Genomic DNA, 15,863 nt, shown 5'->3' on the forward strand with positions numbered 1-15,863 from the left:
TCATTTGTTTTTGTCAAGTCCCTGCCTGTCTGCCTGACCCTTTCAAGGTCACTAACCTCTCACTAGCTCCTGTCTGTAATTGTTCCTGGACATGTGACCCTGATTCTTATACTAGCGAATCAATAACTATGAACAGAGAAAGTTTTAGAAGATTCACACCACAGAAATTGCAGAAATTTCTTTGACCGCAAAGGAGTTAAAGTTTTAACTGAATTGTTTCTTGAAATGCTCAAATTCTACAGGATTTGGACATTGACGTTGCATTTCTTACTACGCCAGCAACACAGGAACTAAAACACAAACTCGAAAATGACTCCAAAAGATTGATGACCCTACAACTCCACCTAGGAACTTTGAGTGAATACTATAAATCACACATGATTCCAAGTGGAATGCGGTCCCGAATTGCTTCCACATTCTTCTTACAGGACTCTGAATTCTGAGCACAAATTTCGAACAAATATTCCATGGATCTGACTCTTTTAAACATAGAATTCTTGAAAAAGGAAATCGATTCATTAAAAACTAAAATACAAGCAACCGAATCCATACTGAAAACAACTCTATCGGATGAAGACTTCACTAAACATAAAGACCTCATATACACTCGAATCTTGAACCTTAAACGAGAACAGGAGGAGATTAAACGAAAAAAATGGAACCAGGACCTGGAGGATTATAAATCGGGTGTAATCTATGGATGGCAGGGCAATCATGTTCCAACCTTTCAGAAAGATACACAGAAACGCAAGGGACGCAGCCACAACATACGAAGAACTGGTTCCAGGGTGGACTCTAATAATGACACTTCATCATCCAAGACACAAGTTTTTTTAGGGACACCAAAAGCCACAACACCAGGACTCGCAGAGGGGGACGGAAACACCACAGGTTCAGAAAACACCCCATGCTCAAAGCAGAAACAAGCAGTTCCAGCTATGGCCCTCAGAAAGAGGAACCCCAACCACCAGCAGTGGTAAATATATCCTCTAAAATATTAATTACTCACCAAATGTCAGTCCTTTTAAAGGACTATCTTTCTGTACCATGTCCAAACCAGACTGGTTCCAAATTGAAATTGATCTACATCATTTTTTTTAGATCCATTAAGCTAAAACATTACTTTTGTAATCAATCTGTGTATACTAAGGCCAATACCAGGGGTAATTCGGAACTTTCACTTAAACAGTTACAATTGCGTAACATCAGTTCCTTCATGCCTGAAGTTGGAAATACAAAAATTACGGGAGTCTTCTTTCACTGGTAATCTCTCTCACCTTTATCTCACCAGTGCAGAAATCTCTGCCTTGAATGAGCTGGCCCATGACGGCGACATTACCATCAAGCCTGCCGACAAAGGTGGAGCTGTCGTCGTCATGGACACCAGCTCATATCTCGCAGAGATCCGCAGTCAATTGTCTGACATGACTGTCTATCGCAAAATTACCTCTGATCCTAGGTTCACAATTGCCAAAAAAATTAACATTATACTAAATGCCGCCCATTTTGTTAATATCATTGATGATGACATGTACAGATTTTACAACACCCTACCACACCAGTGCTATATACCCTACCAAAAATCCACAAAAGCCTCACTTCTTCCCCTGGTCGCCCAATAGTATCAGGCAGTGGCTCTATTTTTTACAACATAACTACTCTGTTAGACTTATCAACCTCTGGCCAGTCATATATACAGGACACTACCGATTTAATAAATTGGAGGAAACAGAGCGTAACATTTCCAGTGAGACCCTTCTGGCGTCATTCGACGTGGTGTCTTTGTACATGTCGATTGATCACCAGAGGGGTATCATTGCTGTCAAACGTATGTTAACCACCACACACTATACTCCTAAAACTCAACAATTTATTATTGATCTTTTGGAATTGGTTCTCAAAAGCAACTATTTTTTTTGTTTGGTGACGACTTTTATTTACAATTGATGGGTGTGGCAATGGGTGCCAACATGGCACCCACATATGCCAACATTGTCATTAGGGCTTTGGAGGAGAATGCCGTCTATGTCTCCACACACTTCAGACATCGTCTGCGGTGGTGGAGGTACATAGACGACATCTTCCTCCTCTGGACCGGCACTGAACTAGAGCTCCTGGACTTCCATACTTACCTTAATACTGTAGATGAGTCCATTAAATTCACTCTGGTACACTCTAGAGACCGCATTCAGTTTTTGGATGTTTCGGTTATTTTGAATGGAGGAAACATTGTAAAGCCTACTGATAGTAACACTTTACTACGCTATGAGAGTCACCACCCCCGGGCCATGGTTAAAACACTCCCTTATAGTCAGTTATTAAGGGTCAAAAGGATCACCAGTGATCCCGACAAATAAAAAATTAATTTAGGAACCATGGCTGACAAATTTCTAAAAAGGGGTTATCCCCACCGAGTAATAAAAAATAATTTGGATAAAACAGAACAAATGGACAGAACTACTTTATTATCACCATCAATCAAACATGCCGACCTCCATAGAGTACCATTCGTATCCACATATAATGAACAGAGCAACACTATTGCCGGCATTATACGCAAACATTGGAATAAGTTATCAGGCAGCCCATATCCGGTCCCTGAATTTCAAAATCCACCCCTCTTCTCCTATCGCAAGTCCCAATGCTTAAGGGATTGACTGGTTAAGTCAGACATAGGCTCATTACGCACCTCTCGACAGACCGGTATTTTTGGTCAACTAAAAAAGGGCTCGTTCCCCTGTCGCAATTGTATAAATTGCAAACAGATGAACAGGGGTGCTTCCTTCTTCCACAATGATGTCCACTACCAAGTGAAATATTACCTCAACTGTGACAGTTGCTTTGTAATCTACATGTTAAACTGCCCATGTGGGCTTATCTACATTGGAGAAACAACTTTAGAATTTAAGGTCAGATTCAATCAGCACAGGTATACAATCCGCAGTGGCAGAAGGGACCTACCTGTGTCTAAGCATTTCATAGAAGCAGGACATTCAGAAAAAGACTTGCGTTTCCAACTTATTGACCACGTTCGCCCACTACGTAGGGGTGGTGATAGGGAACGCATTCTTAAAAGAAAAGAGTTACAGTGGATATATACCCTGGACACCCTAAGTCCTAAAGGGTTAAATGTCGATTTTAAATGACATAACATCTGATTTTTATAAAATGCAACTCTCTGTCCTCTCCTGTGCAATACCCTGTTCAGAGATAGGGGTTAACCCACCCTCTGATTAAATTTTTTGTAAGCCCTCCTCTGTGCCAATGATCATCCCATATGATTTTCTCCTTTTTATGCATACTCTCTAAGGGTCTTCAGTCGATCTCGGAGCACCCCTCGGAGGTTCCTGGTCCTCTGTGTAGAGTTGTCGCGAGTGGTTTCCTTGACTACCCGACCTCTCTGACGTACACCTCATTCCGGCGCCTCCCCTGACATGCACAGTAGCGCCAGTTTTGGTTTGCGTTCCACCTGCGGTCCACACTTTTCTTACTGACGAGCACTTGTGACCACTGTTTATGCGATCGGAGGATTGTGGTGGTGAGACACCCATTGCTTTTAACTCCTTTTATGTATACTCATCTAGTTTATGATTAAAGTGACAAGTGCTAAAAAATACACTCCCAGTATCCTTTACTGCACTTAAGAAAAAAAGACTAATGCACCAGCCCTTTGTTTGTATATATATTTATTGCATCAATTCCTCATTGTATGATATATTTTGAGATGAAATGACACTATTTTTATATGCCATCATGTTAATGCAAGGGGGTGGGAACTATCTGATCATGTGATCACTTGTGCCAAAACGTCGCTGTTGTACCTTGCTGTACTCCTAAACGTGGAATAAAAGCACGATTTTCACCTGTTGACATCTGACGTCTCAGAGCGCTGCTTACCTCTCGTATCTCCTATCTGGAAGATCTGGAAGCCCGGTCTCAGTGAGTGTGCACCCACCCATCCCCTTCCTCTGTGTGCTGTTTTGGAATTTCCTCAAGTACTAAGATTCCTAGTGGTTTCATAGTAGTTATACCTATGCTGTTTAATTGTTTGGTGAGCGTGTTATACTCCAAGTTGTAATAGTTTTTTAGATTATAGATGTTAATAAAAATGAATTATATTTTTAATCATGTTATGATGTATTGTATATGGACCGGTTTTCACTCATATGTTTTTGGTACAGTACAGATTGAACAAAGCAGCCATTGTAAAAAGGTTATAGTAGCCATAGTAGTAGCAGCATCAATTTAGGATGGATCCTTATAGACAGGCAGTAGATGGCGAGCTATATATGGGAAGTACTAGCGACGGCCCTATTAAAGCAACAACATTAGATGGAATATGAATAACAAGACAGGAAGTGCCTTTTTCCTAAAGCTTTAGGCTCTTTTTATTAAATTGCTGCATATGTACAGTTTCACCACTGGCAATATAGCCCCAGATTTACTAAAGCCCCTGCACCAATTTTCTGTCAGACTTTGTCCAAGACAAAGACAAAGATTTGTCGTGCACGCTGCACTATACCCGACACAACACATAATTCTGCGTTGAAATGGGCATTCTATCAGACTTTGTTAAAGGTGCAACTAAAAAAAATTGTGCATTCTTAAAAATGGGCACCACAAATCATGAATCTGGTGCCTTCTGCACACTAAACAGGCAAACTGCACATTGTGCACCATTTTTAGTAAATTTAGGCCATAGTGTACTACAGTACAGCACTGACTGGCAGACATTTGTGGTGACTGCCTGCATCAAGTTAAAAGAACAACCCAGGTTAAGTTTAGATATTTAATTGCCTGAAGGGCACACTAGACAACACACTTTACACAAGGGCATTATATATTATATATAGTTTCAAGATGCAGATGCAAACAAATTTACAAATAAACAACTATTGGGGAGCAATGGCCAGTAGTTACAGGTTTCTTCTATGAGTCTGATGTTCAGCCTGAATCCATCTCAGAAGACAACAGCCCTATGGGGCTTCAGTTGTTTTAAGCTCTAGCTTGGACAAACCCATCTTGCACCTGGGAGGATGGATAGTAGGGCTCCTCCTGCCTAGGTCCAATCACTGCAACTTTAGAAAACAAGCTTCCCAAATTCCAGAAGTGTACCCGCTATCTATCTAAGATGCACCATAATTCCAAAACATCCTTATGAATTATGTTCTAGCGATTTCCTTGAAGCTTCAGCCATGTGTTTCTTTAGGAGTGAAATTGCAATCCCAACCCACTGTGTAGCCAGCTTGTGAATAAAATAGTACTTAGGTCACGTTCTGCTGTGTGTGATACACATGAAAAATGTACACATTTGCTCAACAATTCTTATCTACTCTACCTGATAATTCTTATTTCTCTCCCTCTCTATCAAAAAACATTCCCTCTACATGAGGCCTGTTAGTTTCGATTCAGCAAGCAAGCTTATTGGAATGAGCAGAAGGCACACCAATGGCGCATGCACATGATGCATTGCGTCACTTTTTTATGCATTTTGACACATTTCAAAGTTTTCAACCATGATCACATGCTTAAGTAACACTGCGTTTTAGCAAATTCAATGGAAACGCAACGTTACCTCAGCACGTGATCCAGGCTGAGGACTTTGGAATGCCTAAAAAAAATGTGACGCAACGTGTCGTATGAACACGCCGTGAAGCAAGCCCCTCTCACACAGCGATCATCACAGCAAACATATGGACTGAAGGGGAGATTCCTTCAAGGGGGTGGGATGTCCAACTGACGCTCACCCACTGTCATACAATTTTTCCTCCCTCGTCTTATATGATATCCACCACCTTACCAATTGCCTGAAATTGTATATTGGGTTCAATCCTGAATCTTACAGATAGATTTGCTCATCCCTATTACACTATATGTGTGTTTTCTTTTTAAATGAAAGGGTATTATCATATTTAGAAAAATCTTCACGCTGCAAGCTATTGTATGTGCCAATTTGTTGTGGTTTTGTTTGTTTTTGCCACACATTTGGACATATGATTGTTTAAAAAACAGGTCATTATTTAACTGTCATTTTTGATAAACATTTACATTCACAACAAACTATTCACAACAACTATGGCTAGGAAAGGCAAATCACTTTTGACAAACCAGCCCATGACCTACAGCAGACTTATTCTTTTCTGATCTTCAAAATTCCTGATAATTGCTAATAATTTCCAAGTCAAACAAAATGACTGAAAAAAAACGCTGCCTTTGTGTGTACTTTGATAGTGTTAATTACCTGTCTTTTCTACTTACTATCTGGAAGACAAACGTTACATGAATATTAAGAGACCTTGTCTTCTTTGCAAATTGTTAACTGTCAATTGCAAGGCTTAAACACACAAATGCTGTGAAAGCAATATTAATGTAGAAAAACCTACTGCTAAAAATCATTTAAATAAGAAAAAAAAAATTTTGGTCTATAAAAAATGTATTTATTGAATATTTGTTTAAATATTTGCTTGGCTCACCAAGAAGCTTATTTTGCATACATATTAAAACAGAATTTTCTCTAGAATAACAGATTGATGAGAAAGAAAAAAAAGTGTTTTTGAAAAGCTTTTGAAGCACCGTATATTATACTGCTTTTACTTGTGAGTGAGTTGGGAAGTTTTAGGCTCCCTTTAAATTTGCCACAAATTTGGACATATGAGTCTTAAAAATACAGCTAATTATTTTATTGTTATTTTTAACATTTACATTCACAACAAAACTATTCACTTAAACTATGGATGGGAAAGGCAAATTGTTTTTGACAAATCAACCCATGACTTACAGCAGACTTATTCTTTTCTGATCTTCAACATTTCTGATAATTGTTAATAATTTCCTAGTCAAACAAAATGACTGAAAAAAAAGCTGCCTTTGTGTGTTCTTTGATAGTTCCTTGTGTTCATGACCACCAAGACTTTTTCCCTGCCGCAAGTGTTTGTGAAGATGAAGCTTAACCATTAGGGTACTGAATTGTAATTATTGCCAAAGTGTGGTTTCACATTGGCATTTTTTTTTCACATCCTTGATTCACACTTGAGTTTTTTTTCCCACTGATCCAATTTTCTAAGTGAACACAAAAAGAACAGGTTTTAAACTTATCAGTGAAAAATCCCATTGAAAAGAATAGTTCAGTAAGGCATCAATGAAAAATCACTAAATGCCAGGAAGAGAAAACCTGAAAATCTGTATGTGTCCATAGGCCAAAATATGTTCAGTGAAAAATCACTGATGTGATAAAAAATGCCAATGTGAAACCACCCTCAACTAAATGCATTAAGAGTTAAAAATTTTTTTTTGCCCAGTCTATTACTACATGTTAGCCTTGTGTCACAGATCTTGAAAGCCAATATGTATTTATATTTATCTCTAATTCCCTGTCACACGGTTTTTAATTGTCTCCGCTATGATTAGTCTGGAAGTTTTTTAATGGAACTGATTTATTGCCCAGTTAATGACCGTTCACTGCTGATAAGAAATAACTTGTTTAATTAAACTTGCATAGATAGCGTTTGAGATCTTTAAAACAGACACAGTATTGAAACAATTGAAGCATTGCTAGGATATTATATTGAGTTTGCCGCTATATCAAGTCGCTGCCAAGTGAATTGAACTGAGGTTAATTACTTGGCTCTTACAATGAAAATTCTATGCTAAGTTCAACTTGATTTTCTGGCTTTCTTTTATAAGTGGTGATGAATATTTGCATTACTAGTATAATCCAATATACCATTCATGCACTGTAATATGTGTATTGTACTGTCGTACATGATATCACATTTTAAATTAAGGTCGAATCTTCCATGTTTCATTAGAATTACTTTTTTTAAAATTTCATTTGAACCATTTTGTGATGATTGTATAGATGGGAATTATCAGAAGTGTTACACAAAAGGACTTTTGAAGTACATAGAAATGGAAGTTATCAGCTTATCAGTGTTATCAATGTTAAAACGCAAGCCTGTGGATCTGTTTCTGTATCCCTATGACAATTACATTCTATGCTTTAGCGTGTTATATACAGGATTGGTATGGATTTTCATTTTTTACACTATTTTACAGTTTAAGAGATTTGACCTATAATATTTACTTCATGGTACAATAGAGGTTGTATGAAGAGGGCACATAGGCTGAGCTCTCTTCATATACACTGAGTGTTTGCTGTATTATGCAGTAAACATGCACAGCTAACACTGACAAATTGCAGGGGTTAACCATTTAAATGACACTGGCATATGCGCAACGCTGTCTAAGGCCAGATTATGGCTTCTTCCCTGGTAATGTCATTGGGAGGGGAGTTGATTATCTGTTGCCATGGCACCTCAGAGTTTTTGATCCTAACATGCTGAATGACAGACCTGGGAGTCTCAAACAGATCCTCTGTGGTTCAAATACCATAAGAGTCTAAAAATCAAATAAGACATTTTTAAAACTGTAAAAAAAAGAGAAATTTTAATAAAAACCTAAAAGTTTAAATAACCCCCGTTTGTCAGTACTAATACAAAAATCAAAAGCAAGAATAAATAGCATCCATGTCTAAATCACCACTTTTATGCCACGTTGCAACACAAACATTTCAAAACATCTCCTTATGGTACCTGATAAAGATTCAATTATATTAAGATCACCCCAACAGAATAGATTCCTCTGGACATCTCTCTGAACAAGAAAGAATCCTTTTGGATTTATAGATTACATACCCTTACACCAGAAGGACTAAATGAAGCCATAGAAACCATCCAAAATTAAAATGAACAAACACACTGGTTCACGGAAGAGCTATACACATATTCACACTCATGGGTAAAAAGCGCTGCCTCTGAGATAGAAGCAAATAGTAATATGGGCTATAATAACTACATAGGAATTCCAACTAAATTTATATGGTTATGTACAGACAGTCACTGGGATGTAGGAACGATCCCATGTACCTTTGAAACACAATGAGACATTGTAACTCATCGAAATTGATAACTAATCGAAATTGTATCGTATAACTTCAATTCCTGTGTATAATATTGACATTTTATTAGACTCTATATATGCAAACTCCTTCTCCTACCTTTCCTCAGTAGACAGGATACCCCACATTCATGAAATCCATAGACCGAGGTACTAAAATTGATCCTTCTAGGCTTCTGTAATTCTCTGGAACCCACTAACCATGGAAGCGGAAAACAGAAACTTCCTTGCTTTCAGATGGTCCTTTGAGTGTGTGGAACATTATAGTTTTGTGCTAAGTAGCTTCCTGTCATACGTAAAAGATTTCCTTCTAGTGGAGTGTCTAAGAAGTGTTTAACCCTAAAGTAGGGGAAAATGGTATTTGGGGGCTGGTATTGTTGTTGGAGATCTCCAAGAGATTTATTGTTCCCTCCTTGATTAGCTGATATGCTGTTTTTATACCCACCTTTTCCCAACTTTGAAGATCTATGTCTTGCAATTGTGTCTATTGATAATTTAGACAATGGACGTGGTGTGGATTTTCCATGTTCTAATATATGCATATTTCGGGTTAAGGGAAGCATGGGTTTGTCGCATGTTTGTTCCCAAATACTTGCAGTGAATAGTGTTTTGGGTTCTATATTGGAAACTATGGCTTTCTCAATCAGCATCCACGGTGTAAAGGTTGCGACTATCAGCCACTGGAAGATCTGTTGGAGTATCGTGGCATGATACATGAAACTCCTAGTCCACCTACTGTTTTGTGTCTAGACATTATCTTGTGAGTAAGGCAAGGTTTAATACCCTTCCAAACATATTTAGACACTATTTTTGAGCCTTTGCAAAGAACCTCTCCAGTAGGGATATGGGGAGGGTGCGAAACAGGTACAGAGGCCTGGGAAGTAACATTTTATATGCAGCAAATCTCCCTAACCATGACACTTCCTTATTAAGCATAGATTTAATCACTCTTTCTAGGATGACTAATATTGCCACATAGTTTTCAAGGTATAATTTGGTTGATGGCTGTGTCACCTGAATGTCTAGGTATATGCTGTGGAATTTCCAATGAAATTGGAATTTATGCTTTAGTAGAAACAGAGTTTTCTGGGGTAAGAACATGGAGAGGGCCTGGGATTTTGGGGTATTTAGTTTCTAATACGAGACCATGCCAAAGGCCTGAATTGTCTCCATGGCCACGGGAATGTATTCTTCCGGGTTTGTCAGAGATAGGATGATGTCATCCGCGTAAAGTGATATGATGTGTTTGACATTTCCTATTTGGATACGGCTAATAGAGGGGGTGTTTTGAAGCAAATATGATAGGGGCTCTAGGGATAGTATGAATATTAGGGGGAAAAGGGGGTCAGAGTGTGCTATTGGCGTAAACTGTTTTTGGTTTTCTTTGGGAAATATCCCTTTTGACATCGCCTGGTTAAACATTCTGGCCAAATACTCACTAAGATTTTCTGCATACAATTTGTAGTATTCTCTTATAATTCCATCTGATCCTGGGCCTTTATGTGTTGGGAGTGGCCCTCCGGACCTCCTCCTCAGTGATTGGACTGTGTAGGAGTTTCTTTATCATTTTCCTTCAGGGATTTGAGATGGAGTTAGTCTAAGAAAGCCTCTATTTCAGGTTGGGTCGGGTGATGAGTAAAGGGGTCACTCTCCAAATTATATTATGAAGCGTAATAGTCTTTTAGTCTGTTAGCTATATCAGTGGGGGTTATAAGTTTACCCTTTTAGGTCTGCTATAAGAAGGTGTGGGAGTTGCTTTTAGGTGCCTAGTCTTGAAGCGGTTTTCTGGGGGAGTTTTCTGCATTTTCGAGATGACTCCATTAGCTTTTCCTTAGTAGCATAAAAATGAATGCGGGCAATTACATCTCTAGGGATGGTTTTGTCTATTTTTGCATAAGTCTTATGCTCTGTAGATATGAAGCAAGTCCATTTTGGGGTAAAATCTCTAAGGTACGCCGGTATTTGACACTGTTCCGCCTCGAGCGGTCTTCGAGGTTGGTGAACTGTTCTGCCTCGAGCGGTCTTCGAGGTTGGTTAACTTCGTCTGCATTTGCTTAAAGGGAACCTGTCACCAGGAGACCCATTTTAGCACTACCCCAGCCCCCACAGAGCATAGTACATACACCGCCAAAGTGTTTTTGTATTAAAAATAGGTTTTACAGAAAAAAAGATATGTTATATTGTACCTTTCATTAGCATCTGCTATGTGACTAGGCAGTTGCCAAATGGGAGGGGCTGGAAAGGAGCAGCCCCCACCCCCACCCTTGTGGAACAGCTACTCCATGTGACCTTTTCAAATATCTGAAAACACCCATCACTTGGCTTAGCAACGCCCCCTGCTCCTCTACAGCCAATCCTGAGTGTGGGGAGTTTTTCATATATTTTAAAAGGTCACATGTTTCCCATGGTTGGGGGGGGGGGCTGCTCCTTTCCATTTCCATTTATTTATACAAAAACAATTTGCCAGTGTATGTACTATGCTCTGTGGGGACTGGGGGAGAGCTAAAATGGGTCTCCTGGTGACAGGTTCCCTTTAATGATGTCCTCATGTTTAAAATGAGCCTCTATGAGCTTGTTTTGAGATTTGACAATGTTGCCCATTTTGTCCTCTCTATGAGGGACTATCTCCTAGGGCAGTGATGGCGAACCTTTAAGAGACTGAGTGCCCAAACTATAACCAAAATCCACTTATTTACTGCAAAGTGCCAACATAGCATCTTAAGCAGTAAATTATTGCTACCTGCTCTTCAACATCTATCAATCGTATCGGCCCCTTGAGGCCACCAATATAGTTGAAAGAAGGAGGGCACATTCAGACTATCATTGTAGCTTCTCAACAGGGTCTCTCTATACAGTAAGTATGTATAGTAGGATGACCTACAAAGATACTGCAGTTCTATCAACACTTTATCACTTTTACCGCAGTTCCAAACAGCCAATGAAGTGTTGTTTTAAAACAGCGCTGATTGAAACATCTCTTAAATTTCCTGGGTCTGCAGGAAGATTAGGTGAATTTGGTCCTGTTTAGTGAGCTCTGTCTTGGCATTAATGGCCTGAGTGCCCACAGAAAGGGCTCCGAGTGCCACCTCTGGCACCCGTGCCATAGGTTCGCCACCTCTGTCCTAGGGCATGTGTCTCTGCTGTAATTGGAGCAAGAATTATGTTTATATCGCTCTGGAAAGACTGTCTCCAGGCCGTGAGTATGGTCTTCATAGTGCTCTAGGTGAGGACTTTGTCTGTGGCAGGGAAAAGTTCAAAAACATCCTGTTATGGCGCATTACCTGCGTGTAAATGTGCAAGACCCTCAACTATGTTCCCCTGACTGGGGGAGAGTAAGGCGCGGTGTTTTGCTGGGCTCTGTGTTGGGGCCTATCGTACTTGGCTTTAAATGTGTTTAAGAGGTTACATTATAATTATCTAGATAGCAGTTCTGTCAAACTGATTTTCACAACATCAGCATCACATGCACGTTCTCTATACCACACTACCTCTAGCCCCAGTAGAGACTTTTTCCAGCAGGGAGATACTCTTAGGCTAGGCTCACAACTCTGTTTAAATATAAACACAACGTGTATGTCGGGCAATCTTCCAACGTACATACTTACTGTACCCATTGACAAATACTGGCAGATGGAGGTATATGCTTAGTATATGACATTTCCTGTAAAAAAGACAGGATGGAAAGATGGAAATAAAAGTTGATCCTGCTCTCTCCTGCTAAGTGACATAATACAATCAGTGGAGACAATAGAATCTTATATGGATGCAACATCCCTCAGCCTCTGCCCAGTGGATATGTCAAAACCATGGAGATTCACTGGGGGAACACAGAGGCAGCAAACTCTAATCTGATTTTGGTGTTACCTTTATGCCTGAATCTACAGGGTGTCACTGGTTCTCCTTGGACTATATAATCCATGATGGTTAGTTGCTTTCATATGCTGTGATTTAAATCTACGGCAAAATATGTTTTGTTTGTTGCAGCAGATTCTGGGAGCAGACCCAAACCTTGAAAATTCAATGGTTGAAACTCTACCCCTCGCCAAAGGCTAAAAGCTTTCCCTAACCAAAACTGTTATGTTTAGTGCAGGACACATACATACTTGTGGTTCTACAATAATTATAAAATATGTTCCTTTGTATATTTACTGAACACACTGTATGTAGGTGACATGGAAAGTTTAAAACAACAACAGATCAAAAAATACAGCTTGAAACTACCAGATCTACAGATGGCATTTACTTAAAGTAATTAAGCGCTAAATAAGGATTCATAAAGCATGGGTCATTAATATGGCCATGTGGGTGAGTTTGTTCATGCATGGAAGATGCTGTTGGTAAAACCTTTTAAATATAATTTTTTAACCACCATTAATAGTCATTTTATCCATTAGGGTGCATGGTAATTGAATAATTAACATTGATCCTCTAACTAATGATTAGAAATTATAGTGATTATACAACATATAGAGCAACTCGCCTTGTTTAGTCTGAGATATAGAATATGAAAACACTTGTGGGCTCTTGAAGTGTTATAAGAAGAACATTGTACCTCCAAAGATGCTGTAAGTGCATTGAAATATGCACAAGGTTTCTCTTTTTTTAATGGCTTTTACAGACCTGACCTAAGACATGTAGCCTCACCTTTTGAAAATGCTATAGGCTGTTGTAAATGTAATGTGGTTGTTGACACCATTCTGTATTAACAATAAAGGTTGTACATAAAATGTTGTCCACATAAATTTCACTATATGGTAATTTTTTTTTTTTAAGGTAATCCATCACCATGATTTACTTACCCAAACTAACTGCTATATTACTTTGGTATATGGCCACACATGCCACCCACATCTGTCCAGTTGCTCCTTCCAACATAAAAATATGAAAATGAAGCCAAAGAACTGTAGGGTGTGTAAGAAGAGCACCTCAGAGCTCCAGCTCCACATCTTGTGTCCAGGAGTGACATAGTAGAAGGCGGTGTAGTCACCACGCCATTCAACTAACCGGTTTGGTTTACATTCCGGTACGCAGGTGACACTGCAAGCTCAGCTATTTAATCTTACCATAGCATTTAATGTCATTTATAAATGTTCTATATCTATTGTACAATTGACTATATACTCCTGATGCGTTGTGTATTTTTTTTCTGCATTTCTTATTATAGTAGAAGGAGGAAGGAGTATATAAGAGTAGAATTTAGCAGGAGATATTGTTATTGCTGGAGACCTGAGGTGCTCTGCTAATGAGTTTCATTTCCATTTTTCTAAAGGAATGTTGTGACACGGATGTAGCAGCTGGAAATAAAACCAAAGGTATAAGTGTCATAAGTGGGCACATCAGTTAGTTTGAGTAGGTAAATCATGGTGACAGATTTATTTGAACTAAAGACAAGTCCAGTTGTACCTTATTTTTCCATAAGAAAATTTTAAACTTTTAACATGGATGACTCCTCTAATGTTTCTCGGCAATGTTCTTTTAAATACAAGGCTTTTCATTTTCTATAAGTTTTTATAATATTCTTTTTTTCCCCATTTCCCTTGTTATGTTGAGAATCATCATCTTCACTTTCCTCACTTTCATTGGCATCTAATTATTACCTTTGCGAGAATTTGCCTTCATAGAAATATATTTCTAGTGTTCATTTCCATTTTTATTTTTACTAATAAAGATAAGAAAAGGGTACTTTCAATTTACCATAGACAGCGCATGTATGTATGTATAAAATAATTGTCCAACTCTTTAAAATGTATTGCACAATGCAATGTAGTAATAAGGACCAGGTTTTCTTAGTGATACATTTTTAAATTACTTTAAACTAAATGTGTTCTAGTTAGTGGGAAACAGTAATAAGGAGTTTCATTAAAATCAATAGCACAACTTATTTCAATTTTTGTGCTCAGGAAATTAGATTTCTTAGGTCCTTATCCCGGTAATTACTTTCAAAACAGTTTTCAGTGTATATGCAATGTTATTTTTTTTTAACTATTGTAGTGTATGTGATACTTTATACCATAAGTGGCTAATGGCTTTGCTGAGATATTCAGCTCCTTTGATTGTGTAATGAGGATTATAGTTTAGCTCTCCACAACGACTCCACATTTTTATTACATAGTGCAGCCAAACTGTAGTCATAAACTACAGCTCTTTCTTAATCTAGAGATTTATAACAAAAAGGCAGATATTCCCATTTCCTTTAGACTGTTTTTACTTGACTAAGGTATTGCATGTAAAGCTTCTGCAGCCGCACTAACATAACATTTATGTTGCTAAAATAGTTTAGCTATCACAGTCATGCATTTGACCAATAATGAAGGTAATTGTATAATCTCAGTACAAGCATCAGTGGAGATGCAAAGATGGTTCAAATCCAAAACTTTAAGACCTCATTAAAAATACAAAAAATATAGCGATCACTGCAGCAATGTAACGCACTACTGACAAAAAGAGTCCTTAGTCATACCATGGCATACATGTGTGAACACCAGGTGTGTGTGTATATAATAAAGCTAGAGACACTATTACCTTCATTCTCCAGCATTGAACAGGTTGGACCAGCCTTATTAATTTGTGCACAGCCTCTACCTGCTAAGGAAGCACCAACATCTATGGTGAGCTGACTCCCTATATATTTTTTGCCCCATGTGGCCAGTAATGTGATAAATCCCTTCCAGCGTGTTTGCTGTTTTAATTCATAAAGGGCTCCCCTAACTTTAGAATAAAGTCTACATCTGTTTCAGAGGCTCAAAAATAACTGAACAGAAATAACAGGCTTAGGAGTGATCATAGCGTAAAAAGGGGTATTCCCATGAAGACAAGATTTTTAAATATGGTCAGGATAACAAAATAACACACTTTAAATCACTGTTATTAATAAAAATGCAGCATTTCACAGATATAATTCCAACATG

The 15,863-nt window shown here is 38.5% G+C and overlaps 1 protein-coding gene and 1 long non-coding RNA gene across 4 annotated transcripts in view; one reads left to right on the forward strand and one right to left on the reverse strand.

Annotated features, from left to right (window-relative positions):
- Positions 1-15,863, reverse strand: part of LOC140121365 (uncharacterized) — a 406,051-nt gene that overhangs the window by 323,342 nt on the left and 66,846 nt on the right. The window lies entirely within an intron of this gene.
- LOC140121364 (proton-coupled folate transporter-like) overlaps positions 1-15,863 on the forward strand; it is a 147,056-nt gene that overhangs the window by 62,570 nt on the left and 68,623 nt on the right. The gene's annotated exons all lie outside the window — the stretch shown is intronic.

This window comes from Engystomops pustulosus, chromosome 3 (assembly GCF_040894005.1).
Source record: "Engystomops pustulosus chromosome 3, aEngPut4.maternal, whole genome shotgun sequence".
Classification (NCBI taxonomy): domain Eukaryota; kingdom Metazoa; phylum Chordata; class Amphibia; order Anura; family Leptodactylidae; genus Engystomops; species Engystomops pustulosus.